The sequence below is a fragment of the Erpetoichthys calabaricus genome, chromosome 3 (assembly GCF_900747795.2).
Source record: "Erpetoichthys calabaricus chromosome 3, fErpCal1.3, whole genome shotgun sequence".
In the NCBI taxonomy this organism is placed as follows: Eukaryota; Metazoa; Chordata; class Cladistia; order Polypteriformes; family Polypteridae; genus Erpetoichthys; species Erpetoichthys calabaricus.
In genome coordinates, this window is record NC_041396.2 from 188,287,624 (window position 1) to 188,304,757 (window position 17,134).

Sequence of the window (17,134 nt, forward strand, 5' to 3'; positions counted from 1 at the left end):
TTACACAGAATCATGTGAAAGTCTCCTGCACCACTGTTACAACAGGATAGTTAGATGCAATGAGAAATCAAGAAAAATGGTACCAATAAAAGGTACAACACCTTACTACTACAGATGTTTTAGATGATTTAGGTTTAGATGTGGAGACTGTTAGGAGTACCAAATTCCTCAGTGTGCACATAACTGAGGAACTTACGTGGACACATAACACCTCATCACTAATCAAGAAAGCCCAGCAGAGACTACACTTCCTGAGGCGGCTGAAGCGAGCAAGTCTTCCCCCTTCCATCCTCACCATGTTCTACAGATGCACCATTGAGAGTGTTCTGACCAGCTGCATCATGGTCTGGTATGGCAACTGCAACATATCTGACTGCAAGCGCCTGCAAAGGATAGTGAAGACAGTAGAGAACATTATTGGGGTGCCTCTCCCTTCACTACAGGACATATTTTACAAACGCAGTGTCCGCAAGGCCTGCAGCATTGTGCAGGACCCCTTACACCCCTCACATGGACTTTTCACACTTCTGCCATCCAAGAGAAGATACTGCAGCATCAAAGCCAGATCTGCCAGGATGCAGGAGAGTTTTTACCCCCAAGCTGTTAGACTCCTTAACAACAGGCTGCCCCCTGGGACTTTCCACAAGTCCTCAACCACCTCTAAAAACAGAACTTTTATACATGTGAGCCACTTTCCTGCAAAGACGAGTGTGCATGTAGAAAAGAACTGAAAATCTCATACTGACCTTTAAGTATTTTGACACTCTTGAGATCCTTCTGCTGTGAAACATTCTGACCTGTCATTGTTTACACATCTTAAACAACTATTAGCATGCACTGATAACTTCTGTATTATCTATATCTATTATTTATTATATTACATATCTTACACATCAATATTGCTGCTACTTCTTTGTCCTATCTTTGCACAATGTCTTGTCTTGTTTGTGTTTTAATTTTTAATTTTTAAATTTTAAATTTAATTCTACTTTTAATTTATTTATTGCACGTCATGTTGTTACACTGTGGACCCTGAGCTTCGCAATTTCGTCTAACTGTATACTTGTATATGGTTGAGATGACAATAACGTTGACTTTGACTTTGATAGATAGATAAATAGATGGAATGAAAGTATTTTATTTGTCCCATGAGAAAATTTAGTTTTTTTACAGAAGCTCAAAAAATATATCAAACAACAACACCCCCTATCAAACACAGACAATAATTACAACCTTGGCTAAAGATAAGAGAGCAGTCACAGTGAGGCATTATAAAGACATATTGCCTTAGGTATAAAGGAGCCCCAGTAGCATTTCTTGAGACACTTATACTGAATAATTTGTTGGCTAAAACTACTCCATGATGGTATGTCAGAGAGAAGTTGTCTTTATTCTATACTTTCAGAGGGAGGACACTGCATTATGTAACTGAGCTTGCCCACTCAGTTAGCTTGTTGATTCAGTGGGGGTCTCTCTTGAGGCTTCCAGTGCAACACATTACAATGTAGATAATCACACTGGCCATCACAGAGTTGTAGAATTTGTAAAGGCTTGTCACTACTCACATTAAAGGAAAAAAGCACATCCCTTTCATATATGGCTCCTCTTTGTTAATGGACCAACCAATCTAGCCTGTCACTGATGTTGACTATAAGTATTCGTAGCATTGCATAATCTCCTCATCCACTCTCTGAACAGTGACTGTTGAGTTTCTTTGGTGCGGTGAAAGAAAATAAGCAATTCTTAAAACAAAGAAATCAAATGTTTAGAAGATCAAATTTTCCATATTTATTCTTTTGGAGACTATAGTCATTCCTATCAGGCACAAGGCAGGGGTCCACCCTAAATCATATCAGTTCACTGCAGTTGTAGTAAAATGTGTCAACATAATGCATCAGTAAACTAATATAATATATTAATTTTCAAGTCTGCTTTGCACAGGTAATCATCAATTTAATAAAGGGTTGTACAGTTATCAAAGGTGGTACGTCACAAATGCACTGTCCTGGGTTCAAGTACTACACCAGTCTCTCACTGAAGTGATTCTGAGGTTTCTTCTTCTGAGTGTTTGTATGACTATGCATTATAATGGACTGGCTTCTGGTTCAAGTTAGTTCCTGCCTTAAACCTAATGTTGTTGGATGAAGCTCTAGTTCTAGAGTTGAAAATGTTATTAGATCACCATATTATTATTAAGAAAAGTAATAAAACAACTGAACGAAAATTTTTTAACTTGGATAGAAATTTTTTTATTGTATTTTATGATCAAACAATTTATTCCTTAATCAAGAGAAAAAGAAAACAAACAAACAATAGCTCTTTGTGGAGCAAAATGTACATATTGCCTCTGGAATTATTAATGACCAGAAAGATTCAACAACTAAAATCATCATTGCATTTCTAAGATGTTTCAAACACATTCAAATAATCCAAGACACAACATGTTGATGTTTGAGGATCTGGCTACTCACACAAAATGCTCCGATTGTTTTTTTGCTCATTTAAAGACAATTGCTCTTCACTGAAACTGCAGTTAATCAAAGACAATAATCTGTACAGAATCATTTCATGGAAAGAAATGTGCAATAAAGGCTCTAATGGCCTCTTGTCCCAAAATGGATGAATGAACAGGGTAAGTACAGCCTAGGGAGGCCTAGTTACACAAGGAAAACACTAAACATTTGCTAACCTCTTTAATGAAAATCTGTTGTTTTATTTTTTTAAACTAAACACAATTTATACCCACAACACAACAGTTGAATTGTTTTTTCTTTCAGTCAGTAATCCCATGACAGCGTTTTAGTTGAATTTCAAGTTTATTGTGGAGTGTTTGTTTGAGTGTATTGAGATTACTTCAAGTTCTGATTATACACAGCATTTGTTTGTAATGACCTTTTTACAGAACTGTCTAAACTTTCTAGCTGTTATAAAAGAATAGTATGTGCATTGCTGCATTATTAAGCCAGCCTAATTGTGTAGTGTGATAGCATACTTTTGGAGGCAAGGTGTCAGGATATGTGAGGCATATTTTTCTTCTGAAAAACAAGAGTCTGGACTTTTCACACTCTGTCATATACAGGGTTTAGTTCAAGTTCACTATAATTGAAAAAAATGCATTCACTGGTCACTGTGTCCTTAAAATGAATTTAAAGGGTCCTGGATGCATGGACTACTTGGAGCTACAGTATAATATTGAAAGTTGATGCCAGGATTTTCTGGTAACATTCCTGACCCTGCAAATTAATTCCAAGTATTACCAATGAGAATTAAATATCACACTCTACCAGGATGCCAATGTGTCTAGAATCTAATGTTGAAGAAGTAGCTTGTCTTGGTTGTGTGGCTTGAAGAATTATATATAGGAAGAGACATATAGACGGAGAACTTGATGTGATTAGGAGAGGTGTATATTGCTCAGTTTCTGAAGTGGATATTGGGTGTCATTCATGCAGTTCATTTCTGGCTGAGGCTGTACCCCTAGCCGCTCATTTTATTTACCTGTTACACTTGGCCCCACCTATCAGTCTCTTTTACGTGGCAACATTAATTAGGCAATAGTCATGTGATGGGAGAGGCAAGTGGAATAAAAGAGGATGGAGCAAGGAAAAGAAATTGACTCTTGCTTTGTGCAATCAAGTTTTGTGAAAACCTCATCTCTGTATGTTTGAGGTTTTGTGTTTTCCAGTGGTTTGTGGTTTGTGGTTCTTTTGCTTGTTTTGGGTTCTGCTTTTGCTTCATACTTTGGGTGCTGTCTTGTTGTTGGGTGTTTCTCATTGGCTGATTTTTATTATCTGAATTCTTAGATTTTGAGCCATGCCTGTTTTAACATTGTTTTGCAATTTTTTAATGGCGGCACGTAACAATCTGTTGAATTGCTAGCCTCACTTTAAAGGTTGTCATTTAATATCAAAGGTCCTACAGCTGAGGTTTTTTTGCCATAGAAACCTAAAGAGAGGAGTTGGTTTGGTCCGTTTATAGGAGATGGACGTCTGAAGCAGAGCTCCGCTAGCAGCGGCTTTATTTTCCCACGTATTTCATATTATTTAGAGGTATCCTGTATTTAACCCGACCAAGGGACTTCCACTACAATATACAAGCATGAGTAACAAGAAGAAAAGTCAGAAAGAACCGGAAAAGAAACTTAAAGCTGCATCGAAGTCCGGACAGACTTCCGGCCTGAGTGCAGGTGTAAGGTATGGCATCACGGAGACTGACCTGGAACAGGCAGAAGAGTGCGCAGAATTCCTGGGGCCCCGCTCCATTGTATCGTCTCCAGTCGAGAGTGAAAATGGGAGCGAAGGCGCAAGTGATACAGGTCGCGAGGGATCGCCGATTTCTGAGGATCATTCGAGACTAGAAAGGGCTCTGCAGGACGTGCTCTCATCTACTCATCGCGAGCCTGTAACAGGAGCTGCATTTTCACTTGCGGAGCACGAAAGCAGAAGCGAACTGTCCGAACTGAAAGAGATGATCGCTACACAGATAGCTACACAGAAAGAGATGAACACTACACTGGCCACTGCCATGGTTACGGCCATGAATGAGCTTAAGAAAGATAACACAAATGATCTTAAGAAGGTGGCCACTGAGCTCAAGAAGGATAACAAAGATAAGGAAACGCGTCTATTTGAACGTTTCGACGTGAACTTTAAAGGCATGTTGGAGAAATTAGTGGAACACATTGAAGAAACTAACTCCAAACTGAAAAGGCTTGATGATCATATTAATGACGTTTCAGACCAGCTGGAAGACGTTAAGCAGGGACTCACGGCTCGAGTGGAAACAGCGGAACAAATGGCATCTAACGCCGATGAAAAAGCCACAGCTGCGAACTCGGAATACAAAAAACTTGGAGACAGACTTGCAGCCCTGGAGGATGGGTGCAGAAGAAATAATATAAGAATTGAGGGTATACCTGAGAAACGAGAAAGCTCAAGCCCAGTGAAATTTGCAGTAGAATTACTGTCTAAAATAATTGGAGATGACTTTAAACTTGACAATGAGATAGCCACGGCTTATCGCACAAAGATACCAAGCGCCTTTAAATCTAGGTCTTTTATTGTCCGCTTCGAACGACTAAGATGTAAGCTTGATGTGATGGCACTTCTCAGACACAAGCAAGAGATTATATTCGAAAATAATCTTATTCGTATTTTTCCCGACTTCTCACCATCAACAGCTGCAAAACGCAGATCCTACAACGACATTAAAAGGATGCTACGGGAAGCCGATATCAAATACAGCCTCTTGTATCCTGCCAAACTGAAAGTGGAAGTTCAAGATGGACATTATATTTTCTTCAGCAAAGAAGAAGCTGAAAAAGAATTAAAGAAGCTGTTTCCGACACTTTTTTTGAAAGTTAATTAAAATTAAAGAGCCGTATTCTATCAAGGCACGGGAAAGACCTATGATCTGATCGCTGGATCCATGTTTAAAGAGACTGGTATTATAATTATACATCTCTTATTTTCTTTTTTTTTTTTTTTTTTTTAATCTTAATATCTTAACTTAAAAGCGCTGAAGATTATTTCAAGATTAAATATTGTTAATGAGAACATTTTCGGCAGATAGTATTAAGGATTTAACTGTAAAAGATATCTCTGTTTTAATTCTGTAACGCCGCTGCAGGGTGGGGTTTGTTTTGTTTTGGACGTGCTCTGTCTCTTCGTATGTCAGAGGACTGGAACATCGCGAAGTGGGGTCTAGCCTCATGTGGGGAGGCAAAATGGGGGGGTGGGGGGATAAAGGGGGGAGAGAAGGAGAGCAGGTTATATCTAATCTATTCTTATAATCCTTATAATTATAAATATCAATGCAGCAACAGGCTAACATGCAACAACTCCTGGGGAATCTTGAAACTAAGATTAAAACTGCCATATTACCAATTAAAACTATAAAATGACATTAAAAACTCAGAATCAATGTCTCCATGATGGGACAGTTAACTTTGTGAGCTGGAATGTTAAAGGCCTGAATCACGAATTAAAGAGAAAGAAAGTATGCTCTCACCTAACAGGCTTAAACGCTAAAATAGTATTTTTACAGGAGACCCACTTACTAACCAAGGATCAGTTCAGATTACAAAAAGACTGGACTGGCCAAATGTTCCATTCTAGCTTTATAAAGAAAACTAGAGGGGTGGGAATTCTCATACATAGAACAGTTCCATTTGTAGCATCAGAGGTAGTGTCGGACCCTGAAGGGAGATATGTGATGGTCATGGGCAACTTATATAACAGTAAAATGATTTTGATAAATGTTTATGCACCCAATGTTGATGATAAGGAATTCATGCAAAATCTATTTGCATCCATTCCCAATGTGAACACTCATAAAATTATAATGGCTGGGGACTTTAATTGTGTTTTAAATCCACTCTTAGATAGGACTCCTGTGACAGGTTTGGACGACATCTAATACTGCAAAGATAATTACACAGTTTTTAAATGATCACAACTTATCAGACCCCTGGAGGTTTCTTAACCCAAACTCAAGAACATATTCATTCTACTCACCAGTGCATTATAGCTACTCAAGAATTGATTATTTTTTTATAGATAATAATTTCCTGCCTACAATTAAATCATGCAAATATGACACAATTGTTATCTCTGACCATGCCCCTCTAGTCTTGGAGCTAAAATCAATAAGCCCCTCGTACTCACCTCGCAGATGGCGTCTTAACCCTCTTTTATTGGCAGACGAGAACTGCACAGAATTTATATCCAAACAAATCAGCTTCTTCCTAGAGACAAACACGTCTACAGAGGTTTCTGCAGGAACACTCTGGGAAACTCTAAAGGCCTTCCTAAGAGGCCAGATTATTTCATATCTTTCCCATAGAAATAAATTAGAAACCAAGAAAGTGTCAGAGCTAAGAAATGAAATTACTAGAATAGATGAAGAACAAGCCAGGCGTCCAAGTGAAGCTCTTCACAGGAAAAGGCAGGCCCTGCATACAGAACTTAACATCTTAACAACTAAAGAAACTGAACAACTTATTTATAAGTCTAGACAGCATTACTATGAACACGGAGAAAAAGCTAATAAGCTTTTAGCTCAACAAATTCATAAACAAGAAGTTCACAATGCAATACCAGTAATCACCAACAAGAATGGAGAAGAAATCATCGACCATAATAAAATAATGCACACATTTAGAGATTACTATAAGTCTTTATATTCCACTGAGCCCAAAGAAGACAACACGCAATCTAATGCATTTCTGGATAATTCACAAATACCACAAATAGATGCTTTAAGTGCTGAGGAACTAGATAAACCTCTAACGCTAACAGAATTACTAGATGCTATAAAGTCACTACAAAGCGGGAAATCATCATGCCCTGATGGTTACCCCGTAGAGTTTTATAAGAAATTCTCCACTCAGCTAGCTCCACTCTTATTGGTAACATTTACAGAAGCTAAAGACCACCAAATACTACCTCAAACATTTCGACAAGCATTAATCACCGTCTTTCCTAAACAAAATAAGGACTTGTTACAATGTGCATCATATAGACCAATTTCACTCCTGAATAATGATGTTAAGATACTCTCAAAAATCCTAGCTAGAAGGATGGAGAAAGTGCTGCCCTCGGTAATATCACAAGATCAAACTGGATTTATTAAAGGCCGACATCTATCTTCAAATCTCCGACGCTTGTTTAATGTTATATATTCACCAGCAAAATCAAACACCCCAGAGATATTACTATCATTAGACGCAGAAAAGGCATTTGACATGATCGAATGGAATTACCTTTTCACTGCATTGGAGAAATTTGGGTTTGGCCCGAATATTTGTGCTTGGATTAAACTACTGTATACCAGTCCAGAAGCTTCAGTTTGTATTAATAAAATTTGCTCAGACTACTTTAAACTAGAACGTGGTACCAGACAAGGATGTCCCTTGTCGCCACTGTTGTTTGCAATCGCTATTGAACCACTGGCGGTTCACTGCCGAAATTCCCATCAGATAAAGGGGATTGTCAGAGAAGGACTGGAACAGAAAATTTCTCTATATGCAGATGATATGGTCTTATATATATCGGACCCAGAAAACACTGTCCCTGCTGTTTTAACAGCACTAACAGAATTTCAAAAGATATCTGGTCTTAGAATTAATCTGAATAAAAGTATACTCTTTCCAGTGAACTCACAAGCATATAATATTAAATTAGACACCCTACCTTTTACCATAGCAGATCAGTTTAAATACCTAGGGGTAAATATCACAAGTAAACATAAAGCTCTTTATCAACAAAATTTTGGCGTCTGTATGGAAAAAATTAAGCAAGACTTGCATAGATGGTCAACCCTTCATCTCACTCTAGCCGGAAGAATTAACATTGTTAAGATGAATATCCTTCCTAAACTTCTCTTTTTATTTCAAAACATTTCAATATATATCAATAAATCGTTTTTTAAACAGTTAGATTCAATAATAACCTCATTCATTTGGAACTCAAAACACCCACGTATCCGAAGAGCGACCCTACAAAGACCTCAGGCAGAAGGTGGCATGGCTTTACCTAATTTTCAGTTTTATTACTGGGCAGCAAACATACAAGCCATAAAAACCTGGACACAAATAAATGCACATACACAGGCTTGGTCTGCAATAGAAGTAAAATCCTGTAGTACTTCTTTATATTCCCTGCTCTGCTCTCCAATAAATGAAAATTATCGCAAATATACTAATAACCCAATTGTGCTTTACTCACTCAGAATATGGAACCAAATTAGGAAGCATTTTAAGATGGAAAATCTTTTATCAGTGGCACCTTTGCAAGGGAACCACCTCTTTCAACCTTCGCAAGTATATCCAGTTTTTAATACCTGGAAAAGTTTTGGGATTAAAATGCTCAGAGATCTTTATATAGACAACATATTTACATCTTTTGAACAATTACGTTCAAAATTTAACCTCCCAGCTACACATTTCTTTTACTATCTTCAAATTAGAAATTTTGTTAAACAGAAATTGCCCGATTTCCCCCACCTTGCACCCTCCACAATGCTGGAAAAAATACTGCTCAATTCCGAGGAAACAAACACTATTTCCGCAATATATAAAATCTTATTAGAGTCCCTACCTTTCAAAGATCCAAGAGGACATTGGGAAGAAGATCTCTTAATCAATATATCAGAAAAGGAGTGGAAGGTAGCAAAGCAGAGAATTCACTCGAGTTCTATATGCGCAAAGCATAGAATTATTCAACTAAAAATTATATATCGAGCTCATCTGTCTCGCTTAAAACTGTCCAAAATGTTTCCAGGCCAGGATCCAACCTGCGAGCGCTGCAACCAAGCTCCTGCCTCACTGGGTCACATGTTCTGGGCCTGCACCAAACTAACATCATTTTGGACAAAAATTTTTAAGTGCCTCTCAGACAGCCTTGGGGTCACAATCCCTCCTAACCCACTAACAGCTGTGTTTGGTGTCCTTCCAGATGGACTTGAATTGGAGAAGGACAAACAAACGGTGATTGCATTCACTACACTCTTGGCACGCAGACTTATTTTGTTAAATTGGAAGAATCCTAATTCTCCTCTTATAAGTCAGTGGGAAACTGATGTTTTATATTATTTGAAATTGGAAAAAATCAAATTTTCAGTTAGAGGATCTGTACAAAATTTTTTCAAAACTTGGAAGGATTTAATCAATATTATTTTAGAATAAGAGAATTAACTATTATTGTATTTAACTCCCTTCTCCATCTCTTATTTATATAGATATTTACTTCTCCCCTTCTTTTGTCTAATGTTGCCTTATTAAAAAGCTTAAAGAAATTTTCCTTTAGCTAAGCTCTCCTTCTCAGGGGTGGGGTTTGATTTGTTTTCAAATTTGTTGGGTTATAAATGGATCTGTTTGTATGGAATGATTACAATGAAAATTAATAAAATAAAAATATATATAAAAAAAAAAAAAGAAACCTAAAGAGAACATTGTGAAAACTAATGAGAATTTAACAGCTTAGAAAAATGTTTTGGAACCAAACTAAAGCAGGAGCACAAAACAAACGTTGTCTTGGAACAGGCAATCATCAGAAATACCAACAGAATCAATGAGAAAATCTGTTATCAAAACTAGAATTGTAAGCCAAATAGCAAATTCAAAAATTAAAGACAGAATAAACCCATATCAAGCAGAAATCCTCAGCCCTAACTAATTTGCAAAGTAGTTTTTAATGTCTGAAATCTAGAAGTGATACAAAAATTCACAATGTAACTACTGAGTCATGTTCTAATAATGAGGGTAGCAAACTGTAAATAGCTTAGGTGTGATCATGTGACATTTTCACAACATGGCAGCGACCAAACAAAACACAAAAAACAAAATGGCACCTCTAGAATAAGGTTAAAAATTATAAGCTTTATTTTAGTGAAGATAATAATGTCCAAGAATACTTATAAAACACCAGTTGTGCATAGAGCTTTGTTTCCTGACAAAATCAAAGCCCAGTAGCTTTACTGCATGCACTCTTACGTCTGTGAGCTCCTGACAGTGCTGGACAATCGCAACTGGTCAGCAGGCTTTTTATTGTGTTTATATTACTGACTGCCGGATGCTTTTGCCCTTTGCTTGCCCCTCACTTCATTTTTTTAATTTATTTTGTAAAAAATTTTTTATGGTATACTTTGGGGACTTTTGTATGCTTTCATGTTGAGTTGGGATGGCACATAGAGGTTGTCCTTGTTACAATGAGGCATTCACTTCTGAGCAATTCATGTCATTCAGCTCCAGGCTGATAACTGTGGTGTTTCATTTTGTGCTCTCATGTTTTTGTGTTTGTTCCATTTGACAAAATAACCCCTTGTAACCACATGCTCCATCTCACTTTAGCTGATGACCTTTAAATGGAATGAGTCAAAATATCATGCACAGTTTATATAAGATTTTATATTGTTATATACAGAAATATTGTTTGCAAAGCCCATTTCATAAAACAGCTCCATCACAAGTGAATAAAATGACAGAAATGTGTTTACAAGTTTGGAATGCTGCCTGTTCACACTGTATTTGCGGTAGAATATCTTCCCCATAGACATAAAATTTAGCACTACCACTCAAGGATGAATGCTTTGTTTATTCATATTTTAAAAGCTTTAAAGGACATTGGTATTTGAAGACTTTCATACATTTAGTTCAGGACAGGAAACATAAAGCAAATATTCACAATTCTTCTCATATTTAAAGCTGTCTTTTTGTAGCTTAATTCATGGTTACTCATTTTAAGCCATATGTTCATGTTACTATTTATTTGATAGCACTGGGCGAAAAGCAGGCACCAACTCTGAATGGGTGCCAGTATATCGCAGGACATAATCACTAACATAAAGCTAGGTTAGAGCTTCCATTTGATGTATAATGCTTGTCTTTTGGATGTGTGTGGAAAATTAGAGAAAAACATACCCAGACACAGGAAGACACAGCACACATTACAGGTAGATATCCAGAGCCAATACTCTAGAGTTGTGGGTCAGCAGTGCTAACTTCTCCCTCGCTGTACTAACATTGTAATTCTTTTTAAACTTTATCTTTTATTTATTAAATAAAGACTTAGTGTATATTATGGGCTGTTTACCGTTTTCTTCAGTATTGTCCAATGATATCTTGGGCCACATGCATTTTATATAGCTGTCGTGCTACAAAATTTTGTTTGTCTTATGACAGAAGTTATTATTTTTATAGGATTTAAAAAAGTAAAAAATCTGGGTTCATTTATAATTCTGCAACCCTGTGAACAGACATTTATTAAGATGAAGTTTCTTCAAAGTCTCCAAGTTAAACAAAGGAATCTGGACAATATTTTTTCCTCATAGTCTACATTTTCCAACAGTTGAGTTTGCACTAAAATTTTAGAATATCAAGTTCCAAAAGATTTTTTTTTCATTGTAATGTATGGCAAATACCATTTTGGTATTATTCAACTTGAACAGTATGAAAAATTAAGAAACAAATTGATGTTTACTTTAGTTTTCTGGCTTCAGAAACCTAAGACATATCTTAGGTTAAAGAAAGACGTGCAAGGATGCCAGTAAGCATTCAGACATTTAAGGTGTCCATCAAATTTGTATGGATGACTTTTGTTGACATGGTCAAATACGTCTTTCCAACATGTAGCATGTTAAATCCAGTAAAGCTAAACAGAGAAAATCCATCCATCAATTATTAAACTTGCTTAGTCAAATTGAAGTTTATGGGTGCCAGAGCCTAATCTGGCTACATTGGATTTTTAATGGGAGATACAAATTTAAGTTTTAAAATTTATTATTATTATTATTATTTTAGTATTATTTACATAAGATTGTGTGACCAAGACTACAGTATATTATAGAACTCATAAGGGAAAATTGGCAGTCCTTTTAATTATGTGTATTTAAACAGGAGTTTAGCAAAAAGAGACAGTCAGGCAATAACATCATATTGTCACTGGGGAGGGGAGCATCTGTAGAGGCTGACTCCTTACATGAAACAGGAAAGATGAGCTTACAAAGATAAAGAAGTAAACATTTCAGAAGGCATTGTGGGCCAAGTTTAAGACCACTTTAGAAAAGGGGTCCATTAAATTTGTTCTTCTTTTGAACCATCAGCTAGACAAACTGATGGGGATAATGACGTGATTGAACTGAATTTTGAATTCTGGGACACAGATTAGGCAAGAGTACTGCAAATGAAAAGCAAATATTATGATGTTATTATCTATTGGAATGTTTATGTGTAAGCTCAGGTAAACTAACCAGTGTGTAGATCCTTTTAAGAACATGTGAAATACGGGCTTTTGGGAACTTTGTTGTTAAATGTGTGTTTCATAATTAGCTTAAAATAACTTCAGGTTAACAGGAAGAAAGACCCAGGAAACTTATTATTTGTCCAGTTTTGACTGATATAACTTAGTAAAAATAGCCATCAAGCCATGGTATAAAAGAAAACACTTCTATTGGCATGATGTACTTGTTATACAGGTTTTGAGAGAGGCAGATGACATAAGGCTTCTGAAAGAGAAATACGCACAGAGGGTGTTTGCAGTTCTGAAGCTGCACCGAACCATTATTCTGTCAGAGGATGAAAGTGTCCATGAAGGCACATACTTGTAAAGAAACACTTTAGACGAATTAAGAAGCACGAACTCTTTAAATTACTCCAACAAGTACTGTATTTCTCTCTTTCTCAATTATACTGAAGTGAAGCTTGCTTTCATTGACATTGGTTTAAATCATTCAGGTTGTATGTTTCTTTCTACTTTTGAACTCTACTATTTAATACCTGGTTTCTGTGCAAATAAACATAAGTAATGATTAAAGTCTGAATATTATCCCACTGAAACTTGCTTTGTTTATTAGTAACATCGGCTCCAGTGTGTGTTTTCAAGTGATTTGTTATTTGTTTAGCACTTTCAAAGGTGGCAACCAGAATAACCTAGCAGTAAAACCTCCTGGCCTTTGTTAAGAGTAATTGTTCAGCCTTTTTAGGGATAGCAATGAGGGACAGCTGAAGGATATTGGTGTCCCCCCAGCCCCTGCTAAGATACTGAAGTTGAGGTAGCCAGTCTCTGCCATCTTGCTAATGTACTTGTTCTGTTTTATTTGTCTGGCCCTTTCAAACGTAATTGTCTATGAAGTTCCAGCAGGAGTGCCGCTGTTGAAGTGGCTGTTAGACCTCTTGGCCTCTTCTAAGGGAGATTGAAAATCTAACCCTTTAAGGGCATCTTGACAGAAATGCAGTTTGTGAGCACCATCTGGCCCTTGCTAAGGTATTCAAATTGAGGTAGCCAGTCTCTGTCCTTGCGGTCTGTGATGGGAAAAAGTGAAGGTGAATGTCACATAGGTAAGTATTGCGTGGTGTACATGTAAAGGAAGGCTAATCTTCTTCTTTCGGTTACTCCCATTAGGGGTTGCCACAGAAGATCATCTTTTTTTCCTGTCCTCTGCATCTTGCTCTGTTAGACCCATCACCTGCATGTACTCTCTTACCACATCCATAAACCCTCTCCTAGGCCTTCTAAAGCAAGGCTAATAATTTAGGTATTTACAGCATTAACTTGTCCACCAATATATAAAGAACCTTTCAGGTTAAAGTACCTTTTTTGAGTAATTTCACACAATAAAACTGGGCACAAGACTGGTTGTAGGTATTGAAAGGAAGGTGTGCCCATGCAGTGAAAATCAACACTCGTTAAGATCACACTTAGCCTTATACAATAGCTGGGTCGTCAAGGCGGTGGAAAGTTTCTGTTTCCAGGACACCATCATTTCCAATACTTGAACATGAAAGGTCAACACATCTGTTATGGGAAGGAAAGATAACCAATAGCTTTTATGAATGAGGCAGTTAAACATGATCAGATCATCACAATTCAATGACCCTTTTCTATAGGCTAAAAACAGTTTTGAACGTCTCCATTACTATGTGACATAGCTCTGCTGAGGGCAAGAAGCACTTAGAGAGAATGGTGTGTCCACCTCTGAAATCACTGGATGCTATCTCCCAACCGTGGCCTCACTTTACTTCTGAAATATCTATATGTCCTCTTGCATTCTGCACCAAGGTTATTATAGTTTTGCCTTTTTGTATTAGTTTTTATTTCTATATTTTTTCTGACCTTACTTGGAAATTCAGTTTAGTTTTAGTTGTCTTTCATCATGTATTTTTAGTTTTAATTTAGTTTGTATTTTACAAAGACATTTCTATTTTATTTTTATATATTTTATTTTCCGTTTTAGTTTTAGTAATTATGGTCTGGTTAAAGAGCTACTATGGAGTTAGTTTTTGTGTCACAATGAGACAGAACTGTACACTTAACGGGTTTGGATAAAATATGAGTTTAATGTTAGTGGAAGCTTACTACAATACATGACACAGTTTACTATTTGGTTTTGTGTTTGTCTGATAAAAACATGCATAACCAAAATCAGGTACTGAATACGAACAATTTTACACAATTTTAGCATTTTTAAAATATTTTCTATGTCATGTGTGCTAAACAAATCAGCTCTGACTGTTGGCACTTTTTTTCTTTTCCTTTTATTGCCCAGAATGGGCCAATTTGTAATGAAATTTAGGTGAATTTTAAGGTGTGAGGGTTTTTTACTCAAAATATCTACAGCACACAACATATCCTGCTCAACACAATGTGCTTATAATGAATGCCTTCAACATTGCATTCAAAAATCTCAAATACTGGGCTTTGTTATTTTCTACCAGCCATATTGATCTCTGATTCCATCTCAGGCACAAACAATTTATAGACATAATTTTGCCACCTGCAGGCCTAAAAAGATATAAAAAATTAGAAAACAGAATCTACTGTGTTCTGACAGGTATGATCATGAAAATCACCGGGGCTCAGAAAGCAAAGGACTTTTAGACTTGAATGAGTGTGCAGACCCCACCTAGTTGTATTGAATGAAACAAAGAAAAACAAGCATGTAGTGTCAAGGTTAGGGGCAGTGAGAATTGAATAGCTCATCATAAGAGCAGTAAACCTTTAATGAGCAGAGTAGGAGCAGGTAATAGAAGTGCAGAGGGGCACAAAACAACAGAGACAGCATCTGAGATTAAGAACAATATATACATTATCTAAACCTATTTATCCAGAGTAGGATCACAGGAAACTTGGAGCCTACCCGCAGGTTTGGATGCAAGGCAGGAAAAATACTTGGTATGCAATATGTATGATATGGCTGATGTTAAGAACAATATGATATTTTAACTATCTATTTTGAGAGAGAGAAACATTGAAAAAAGGGGGACAGATATTTTAAAACATAATTCTGCTACTGGATTATTTTCACAATCTCAGGTATTTTGAGCTGTGAATATTAACTAAAAAAGATAAAATAATAACTATAACATAAATACAAAAACACATGACTATGTTTAGCTTTTCATCACTTGGCAGACTCTCTTCGCAAACCTACCTGTAGTTCAGTAGAGACATTGCCAACTCAGGAATTTTACAAGGTTTGTATTGCTTTGTTGTTAAACAGCGTGTTTAAAGCAAAAGAGATCGGTTAGCAACAATATGCTGATTTTGTATGATCACCTTGTCAGTCTGTCGATCAGAGTGCGGTTTTATTTTCAAAAATTGGGAGTAGTCTCACCTAGACTTTCTTGTGTACTCAGATATGGAGATGAATATTTGAGGAGCAAACCATAAGACAATGATTATATTATGTACATTAAAAAACCATCAACAACAAATCAAATTAATAATATATTCAACAATTATTATAAAAGTAAAGTTGAATATACAGTGGACCCTTGACTTATGAACTCAATTCGTTCGCGAGGGCTGAAATAATGAAAATACCCATAATGCTTTCCGAACCTCCCACAGCAGCAGTTACTTAACCTTTTCATAATAAAAAAGGGTTGTATGATGTGCATAATTTACCAAAACACCAATAATTTTTCTAATGTACTAACCAAAAAGTTATAAAAAGTGCCTAGCCTACCAGAAACAACAATTTTATACTGTACTCACCATTTAATTTGACATCTTTGGGTTGCAGGAAGGGAGGAGGAGGAGAATGAAATGGAAGGTGGTTATTGTTTGGAAGGAGCCTCCTTATACAAATCTTTTCTTTGTAAAATTGTTGAGATGGTGGATTTCGACATGCTGTACATATTAGTGAGATCGGTCACACGAACACCACTCTCATATTTCTTCACAATTTCTTTCTTCGTTTCGATTGTGATCGCTTTCTTTATCTTCGTTACCTTCTCTTCCTTCCTTAGCAATTATCGAAATAAATTATATAAATCACTGCACTGACCGAAATTACGTTCACAAACACATGTATCTGGGCTCCGACTGACACTTACGAATTCTCTCGGCTGTTTGTTTACAATCGCAGAAGCAGATACACGTGACCGCATTTGGGTCGTAACACAAGACGTTGGTCGTAACTCAAAACAAACATTTTGGTCGTAAACCAAGTTGTTCGCATGTCAGGCCGGTCATATATCAAGGGTCGACTGTATCGGACTCTGCAGCTGCTATGTTATGTGTTCAGGTAAAGTACCACTTCCGGTTGATGGATTTGGCCCAAAAGATAATACAGATCTACAATTTTGGTGTAACAAACACATGCCAAATTTCATACATCTATCTACTGTAGTTGC

At 36.7% G+C, this 17,134-nt stretch overlaps 1 protein-coding gene across 1 annotated transcript in view; it reads left to right on the top strand.

The window, feature by feature from the left end:
* sesn1 (sestrin 1) overlaps positions 1-17,134 on the top strand; it is a 444,013-nt gene that overhangs the window by 98,249 nt on the left and 328,630 nt on the right. The gene's annotated exons all lie outside the window — the stretch shown is intronic.